The following is a 9,057-nucleotide window of genomic DNA, read 5'->3' on the forward strand; positions in this document are numbered from 1 at the left end:
AGCAGTGGCATCTGGATATACGACCGCTTCATACAGACCTAAGGTGAAATATTGTATATACAGAGCGTCACTGGCCAGGTGATATGATTGCTTCTAACCTGGTCGAAAGGATTCATCCCATCTATGCTCAAAGCAAACCAAAAGTGCCTTACCTCTCCACTGATGTCTTTATAGAACATAGTATTGATAGTCCTGCAGTCATGCCCATCAGCGGGGGTGCCTCATCATTGTATCTTTCTTACACTCTTCGCTATGACAGTGCAACAGCTTGGCTGACTTTGCACATGCAAACCGCCTATACACTCGGAGAGCTATAGGGAAATACCAAACGACCTTTACGGTACCTCCTCTGGTCTTGGTACCCTTATCTGACGGCCCTTCCTTATACCGTAGAGCTTCACACTTAGGGCACTTGTTCAAGTCTTTGTATTTTTCTCTACGGTATAATATGCAATCATTGGAACACGTGTGGATTTTTTCAACCTCGAGGCCGATGGGGCAGATCATTTGCTTGGCCAAGTATGTCTTTTCTGGCAACTCGTTTTTTTCTGAAAGCATTTTTCTTATTATACCTAACAACTGATCAAAGCCTTTATCGCTCAATCCGTTTGTCGATTTGAACTCTAACAGTATGATGTCGGCTTCCAGTTTGCTCATTGGACAATTCCTATACAATGGTATTTTGCCATCTTGTCTCATTTTCTCTAGCTTTCTCAGCTGTCTTTCACTAAGACATCCGGTATCTACATTACGTAGCAGCTGAGAAATGCCATCGTTATCCTTGATGTCGTCAGCTAGCGTGTTTCTAAACACATTATTAACTGTGGCCATAGGTTCCGTATTGACACCGGGTTTCTCATCAGCATCGTGGATGGCTACGTCAGGCATGTCCACATCATCATCGTTTTCCTACAAAACATTCCCATCAACCTCACCATGTATAGTCCATAACGTATAGTTTGGCATGAACCCTCTATTAATCAAGTGCGATCGTATAGACTCAATTTGACGAAAGTTCCTTTGATTCTTGCAATCTTTACATGGGTAGAAGACAGGGTTCCCATTCTCAGCATGAGCTTTGGCATCGGTGATAAACTGGCTAACACCATGCATGTACAGCTTGTCCGTTCGGGACAGATGCATCCACTCTCGATCCATCTCTGCATAAAAAAATACTGAGACAGTAATTACAAAGAATTAATAAGAAATCGAGCTTCATGAACAATAATTGTAGCTCAAAAGTACCATTTTTAGAAAACATTATTGTACACTAATTATTGAAAAATTGAAATTGGTAGCCCTGGCCCTGTAAATTGAAAATCGTAGTAAAAACAATTGTTGCACAATAATGAAGAATATCTATTCTACTCTACTTCTAAGAACTAATTATAGCATCACATACTAACAATGATGATCTTGACCACCATGGAATAATTAGCTAGGAATTTAAATGTGTTAATAGACACCAACCGTTTCGATGATGGATTCACCACAATTTAAGCCTTGTACAAATGTCCAATTGGAAAAATGCTCTCTAGAATAGAGAAAGAACTAGAATAAAAATCAAGCAATGTAGCCATCAAAACCAAGCTAATTAAGCAACAAAATCAAAGGAGTGGATGCTTGTTACTAATTTTAAAGTAAAAAGATCAAGCCATTCTTCAAAATCCAAGCACTAGCTTCATGGTGAAGAGCAGCCGCAACAATGGAGGGAAGGGTTCAAACGTGCGCCTCTGTTCTCGGGATGGAAGAGATGATGAAGGAGAGGACGACTGCAGCCTTTTTATATTGTAGGCTTATCACCGTCGGTTCTTGGCTAGAACCGACAATGATAGAACCCAATTACGGTTAGCTCTTGGTTTAAATCGGCAGTGATGAGTGGCCGTCAAAACACTATCGGTTCAAGCCATAGACCGACAGTGATGTGGTCCTTCACTGTCGGTTTTATCCCAGCCTTAATTATTTTTTCATTTTTAAATTCATCACCGTCGATTCTCACAAATCCGACAGTAACGTGCAGATCTGACTAGCGGTCGTTTGCATGTCCAGCGATGTGTCTGGCCATACTAAAAACTAGGTCCACTCTACTATTATTTCGTTCTTTTTCTGAGGCCGAGGCATCCACGTCTCTGTGGAACCGTTTTACCCGCCATTTTCCTCTCCTCTCCCTCCATCTAGAGGAGAGGAGAGATGCAGCTCACGAGCTCCACCGAATCCTGACCTCCCAAAGCTGTGATCCATCCAAACGCAAGGAAAATGATCAGGCGACAACGCGGCATGGCTCGGTTTCTGCAGCTGCTGGCCGGCGCGGCCGTGCTGCTGCTAGCGGCATCGTCGCCGGCGGCCATGGCCGACGACGACAACATTGTGGAAGTCGGCGTGAACTAGGGTTCGCAGCTCTCGCATCCGATGCTCAAGAAGAACGGCATCGCCAGGGTGAAGATGTTCGACGCCGACCCCTGGCCCGTCGGTGCGCTCGTCGACTCCGGCATTGAGGTCATGCTCGGCATCCCCAACGACATGCTCGAGACCATGAGCAGCAGCTACGGCAATGCCCAGGATTGGGTCAAGGAGAACGTCACCTCCTACGGTGACAAGCTTAAGCTCAAGTACGTAACCTACATTTGCCTCTCGCATCATCCTGCAAAGCCATTTCTCAATGGCGAACGAAATGTTGTTGTTTGCTTGATGAGAATAGGTACGTAGCAGTGGGGAACGAGCCATTTCTCAAGGCCTATAACGGGTCATTCATGAAGACCACCTTCCCGGCGCTCAAGAACATCCAGAAGGCACTTGACGAGGCCGGCGTCGGCGACACCGTGAAGGCAGCCCGGTCCGGAAGGTCAAGATGGAGGTCTACCTGTTCGGCCTATTCGACGAGGACATGAAGAGCATTGCGCTGGGGAACTTCGAGCGGCACTGGGGCATCTTCACCTACGACGGCAAGCCCAAGTTCCCCATCGACCTCACGGGGCAGGGCCACGACAAGCTCCTCTCCCCAGTTACCGACGTCAAGTACCTCCCGAGCCAGTGGTGCGTGTTCGACGACGGGGCCATGGACAAGTCGAAGCTGCCGGGCAACATCCAGTATGCATGTGCGAGCGGCGACTGCACAGCGCTCGGCTATGTCTGCTCCTGCAATGGGCTGGACGAGAAGAGCAACATCTCCTACGCGTTCAACATGTACTTCCAAATGCAGGACCAGGATGTGCGCGCCTGCGACTTCGACGGGCTCGCCAAGATCACAGACAAGAACGCCTCCACGCGCGGCTGCCTGTTCCCGGTCCAGATAATCAGCGCCAGTGGTCGGGCAGCGCCAGCTCTGTTGTTGGCGGCGCTATTGTCATTGGTTGTGATGTTGTTCGTGTAGAGTGGATTTTGACTTCGTGTAATCACAGGAGTAGATAATCACTCAGGATGAAGCACAGTCCTATTTGAAGACATACTGGGAAGCTGAAAGCTGTATGAATGCTTGCGTTTGGACTTCAGCTTTGTGGGCGTTGCTTCAAGATACTTGCTACCTTTTCTGCTTGGCCCAATTGAAGCAAGTTGTTGGCTTGGACTTGGAGTCGACTTGTAGCAATGAAAGTTGTTATCTGGGAGACGTCTTGCAACTTGCTTGGAAGGTTGTACACATGAGGTCGAAAGATGCACTGAAACTGGACTGAAAAGTTGAGGAAGGGACTGAACAGTTTCCGATAAAAACGGAAGAGTCGGCATCTATACGGAGGCGTGTTGAGTACGCGGCGCCCTTGCTCTTTTGTGTGGGAAGACACTCTCTCGCGGGGAATAGTAAATGAAATAAATTAAGGCCTGGTTTAGATGCAAAGAAATAATAGTTAGCTGGATACAAGCAGGTCTAGCTAATAGAAGCAAATAATAGTTAGCGGGATACAAACAGATCTATCTAATAGTTTAGCTAATTATTAGCTGAATAATCAACTAATAACTATTTCACTAGTTAGACCAAACTAGCTAATAGCAGGCTAGTAACTAATATTAACTATGACATCTTAGCTAATTACTCATTATAAGCTAATGGATCCAAACAGATCCTAAGATAGTCTAGATTATGTAGGGGAAGCTTTGCGCAAACCGCGCTCTTACTAACATCATGAATGAAATCCATATCGCCAAAACTTGCATAACACATCACTTTTTACAGAAACCGATGTGTGCTGGTAAATATTCATTTTGCTATCCTCGATATTGCCACAACTTGGGTTTTTTTCGAACACGTTTACTGATGTGTGTTTCATTGAGAGAGGATAAGGCCGAAAGAACGATTTACATGACGCAACTATGGGAGATTCCATAAAGCCAGTCTTAGTGGAGGTTTCATCTCCCAGTTTTCAACACACCCATATTTTGAAAACAGTGCAGAAGAGTTTCATCCCCATGAAATTCTCTCTACTCCCATGAAACTTTTATCTTCTCTCTCTTCATCAAGACAGTATCATGTCAGCATATTTAATGCCCATGAAACTCTATGAAATCCCCATTGAGACTGGTCTAACTGTGTTCGCGTGAAAATTATATGCATTCCTGGAGCGTCTCCGAGAGTTCCCTGAATCCTTGGCTTTTAGCGAGATGAGAAAAAACTCTTTTCCAACAACTCATAATCTATCCTCCTAATCTTTTAGAACTTGAAAAAAGTCACCCTGTTCCAAGTAGGTGGAAGGGCGTGGAAAGAATAAAGAGTAGGAAAGGGTTCCTGATGCAAATGTACAAGAAAGAAAGAATATATAAAAGTGGTAATTTAGAAACAGTATATAATTCCTAATGTAAAATTGTCTTCTATATTTTAAGAGTGGATTATTAGAAAATCTTGGAGATGACCTTCTTTATTCCTTCCAATACTTTTTTAGGAGTTGTAAAAATTTATGTTTTTAGAAAGAAAATATTGGGTACTCTGGGAAATGCTCTAAAAGATGGGCCAAACACCAAAACATTAGAGCATGGTGTAGATTGCCAAACAACACGTCACCGTCCCCGCTATGCTAGGTAGGTTTACAAGCAAATACTCCCTCTGTCCCCAAAAAAATCAATTCCTAGAGCAAAATTTTGTCCACAACATAATCAATCTCTAGAGTAGACGGTGTATCAACCTAATTTTTTCCTCCTCAAAGTCTTGGTCACATTAAATCATAGCCCCTCCATTTCTCCCTCTTGGGCTCCCAAATTCCCCAATCCCCTTCTGATTCGAGTGTTAGACTACGTAAAGCCCTTTGAATACTCCAAACGATAGCTCTTAATTGTACTGGAAGACTCAAGCGCTCTCGGTAACTACAGAGATATTGATGTTCAACCAGGGGTAACATAGTCTTTTTCCTTATTTGCTAATTTGTCCTAAAGTTGCTAGGAATAGATTCTTCCAGGGACATAGGGAGTAAACAATAGCGAAAGGGTAAATGTATCACATTTATGTGATAACAGACAAAGTTTATTATAAGCAAACTAGCGAAGAACCATTAAAACTCTTGCCGCGAAGGAGCCCTTCAGGGCATGGACATTGCTGGGTTGCTTTAAGTCGGCAAGAAAACCTAGGATACCACCTCTAGTCATAGTATCAATCAAAAGATTAACAATATAATGAGTACAATTTGGAAAGTACAGCAAAGGAAAAAAACAAAAGATACCACCTCTGGTCACAGTATCAATCAAAAGATTAACAGTGAATACAATTTGGAAAAGTACAGCAAAGGAAAAGAGCATGATAAAAAGTGAAGGTAGATTAATTTGATTTGATTCGATTGGATTTGTATCATCAGTCGGTCATGGCCTTTTGCATTAGGACTTTTTGGCAGGGCTCTAGATCTGACTTCTCGTGTGCAGTACCTTCTCTAGTGGTGGTAAAAATGGCTCCAGTGATAATTTTGTGATATTTATGTCAAGTTTGTGAGGAAGAGCAGGAAGAAGCTAAGTTTTCGTGGCTTTCGTGGCTCAGTCTCCTCAGTAAAAAACGGCTCCAGCTCCTCCGGACTCCTTGCAAGTAGCTGCTTTTTAGATGATCGCTTAGCATAGCTCCACAGAAAGCCGGAGACAGATCTAGAGCCCTGCCAAATGGGTCCTGAAAGGACCAAGATGCCCAAGAGGGGGAGTCAATTGGGCTAATTCTAAATTTTCTTGCAATAATCAAATCCTACGATTAGCCCAATTAACCCCTTGTGCCTAGAAGAGTGTTTCTATTAATCTAACGCACAACGGACTTACAACCTATGTTCCAAACTTACTCTAGCATGGCAATTCTATGAATGTAAAGACAAGTATTGAATTGCTTAAAGTAAATGCTCAAAGTAAATGCTCAAAGTAAATAGAGAGAGAGGAACACGGCGATGTTTTGCCGAGGTATCGGAGAGTCGTCACTCCCTACTAGTCCTCGTTGGAGCACCCGCGCAAGGGTATAGCTCCCCCTTGATCCGCACAAGGATCAAGTGCTCTCTACGGGTTGATTCTTCGACACTCCGTTGCGGCGAATCACCCAAAGCCGCTCACAACTTGAGTTGGGTCACCCACAAGCTCCGACGGGTGATCACCAAGCTCCCAATCCCCACCAAGCCGTCTAGGTGATGGCGATCACCAAGAGTAATAAGCACGAACTCTCACTTGACCACTCGAAGCCTAATGAGAAGATAGATGCACACTTGGCTACTCTTGATTCACTAATGAGGCTACTCTCTTAGATTCTCAAATCTCAATCACCTCACTAGGACCTTGCTCTTCTTGGCGCTCACAAACGTGTTTCTCAGCTGTTGGAATGAGCAAAAGTAACTCCACACACGAGTGGAGCTTCTATTTATAAGGCAGCCTGAAAAACGAACCGTTATGAGCTTCTGCGGGGTGACCGGATGCTCCGGTCAGGTTGACCGGACGCTCCGGTCAGTTCAACCCGCAAACCAGTGATAAAGTGTTGACCGGACGCTGGCAGGGTTCAATCACCACTGACCGAACACGTCCGGTCGCATTAAACCCTCACTGGAACCTTACTGTACTCGACCAGACGCTGAACCCCCAGGGTCCGGTCAGCACTGACCGGACGCGTCTGGTCGCAGAATTCCTTCTCTAGAACCTTACTGGAGTCGACCGGACGCTGTCTCTCAGCGTCCGGTCACTTGACCTCTTCAGCGTCCGATCGCACCAAACGTAGTCTCTTGATCAAATAAACTGACCGGACCCTACGGCCAGCGTCCGGTTAGCATTTGACCCTCCATTCACTTCCAACTCTCGATCATATGTGAATGAAGTTTGCTCCAAAGGATCATAGGGCTGTTGTGGAGCTACCTAGTGCTAGTTTTAACAAGTGTGCACCACACCTAACTCACTAGCTAGACTCACCTAGGTCAAGCTACCCGTCCATACCCTCCTTAATAGTACGGCCAAAGGAAAAACAAAGTCCTAAACTACTCTAAGTGTCACTCCAACTCCAATCGATACTTAGAACTAGTCATCCTTAACCTTGTCGTCCATCCTTTGAAAACCGAAATGATTTCCATTGTAGGGGCATGACAACCTTGATTGCCCAATTGATCTCTATTACCATGACCTAACTTAATTGCCTCTGCAAAACACACGTTAGTCATAGTAATCTTGTATTGTCATTAATCACCGAAACCCAACTAGGGGCCTAGATGCTTTCAATCTCCCCCTTTTTGGTGATTGATGACAATACCACCTCGAGTATGTGAAAGAGTGAGGTTTTTGATGGGCTTGGTTCATATAAGCTTTTGTCGATAAGAACAAAAGTGTTAGTCAAGCTTATATGACCCAAGCCAACATAATGTACTCAAAGGATATGAATTAAGCATGAGTACAAGTAATAAAGCTCATTTGCATCGGAATATAAATGCGGAAGCAAAGGCAAATGATCATTGCACAAGTGATATGACATAAAGGAATTCAAAGTAGAGAGTACACATGTCATAAATCACAATCACGTAGATATCACTATCACATAGATATAATAATATGCATGAAGGTAAACACACGAATGCATAAACATAATAGTGTATCACACAAATAAGACTCCAAATGTATATAATAAGCTAATAATAGATAACTAGCTCCCCCTAAATGTCGTTCCCCCTGAGTCTATATACTCAAACCGTCTCCCCCTTTGGCGTCAAACACCAAAAACTAAGGGTCGGTCGGCGGGGCTGTAGCGGATGAGCCGGGCGCTGAGGTACGTGGAGCAAGATGAAACTAGGCGCCATCATCATCTAACCCTGAGCTCGGTACTGACTGACCCTCTATGGCTGGAAGTGTCTCTGAAGCGGTCTGGGTCTAAGCTAGGGCAAGTGTGGCCTGTGATGCTGGTACATCTGTCGTAGGATCTGAAGAGGCAACAGACGAAGGGAGCCTTTGAGTAGTCATGGCGATAGGGGCTGCTGTAGAAGGACCGGTGGTATGCATATGTGGAGGTGTAGGCATGCTGGTCAACTCGCTGAAGGATGCTCCAAGACTCCTGGAGACTGACGTGTCAGGCACAAATAGCGAGGAGGACTGATCCAGTGAGAAGCCCGTATGATATGGTGTGAACTGCGGGGCTACCACTAGTGAGGACAACCACTGGGACACCTGAACTGTGGGTGAACCAAATGGAGCTAGAGGCTGTCCCTGACTCTGAAGCCCACTGGGCTGTACTGCTGGAGTCGTCGTAGTGGTGGCAGGCTGAGCAAGCTGGGGCGAAAGCTGTGGCTATGGAGCCCCAAGTGCTGTGACTACATGCTGCATAAATCCCATAAGTTGCTGCTGATGCATCTACTGCTGCTGCTGCTGCTGGAGGATCTGCTGCTGCCGCTAGAACTCATCCTGACGAGCCTAAAACTTTGCGAAGTTGGCAGCGGTCTCCTATGCCTGTCGAGCCTGATCCTGCTGCATCCGCTCAAGAATAGCAATCAGAGCGGGGTCCGTCTATGGTGTAGGTGGAGCTGAGCTAGAACTGCTGGCCTCTGTATCATGTCTGCGCAGAGGCATAGGAGGAATCAGCAGATAGTCATCATCCGAACTGTCACTAGACTCTGTCACATCCTGCTGTGCCTCAAGCTGCTCCTCCTCAGG

General features: G+C 45.3%; 1 pseudogene; it reads left to right on the forward strand.

Annotated features, from left to right (window-relative positions):
• Positions 1–2,165: 2,165 nt before the first annotated feature.
• On the forward strand, positions 2,166–3,712 carry LOC136522789 (glucan endo-1,3-beta-glucosidase 8-like; annotated as a pseudogene).
• Positions 3,713–9,057: the final 5,345 nt, after the last annotated feature.

The sequence above is a fragment of the Miscanthus floridulus genome, chromosome 18 (assembly GCF_019320115.1).
Source record: "Miscanthus floridulus cultivar M001 chromosome 18, ASM1932011v1, whole genome shotgun sequence".
NCBI lineage: Eukaryota > Viridiplantae > Streptophyta > Magnoliopsida > Poales > Poaceae > Miscanthus > Miscanthus floridulus.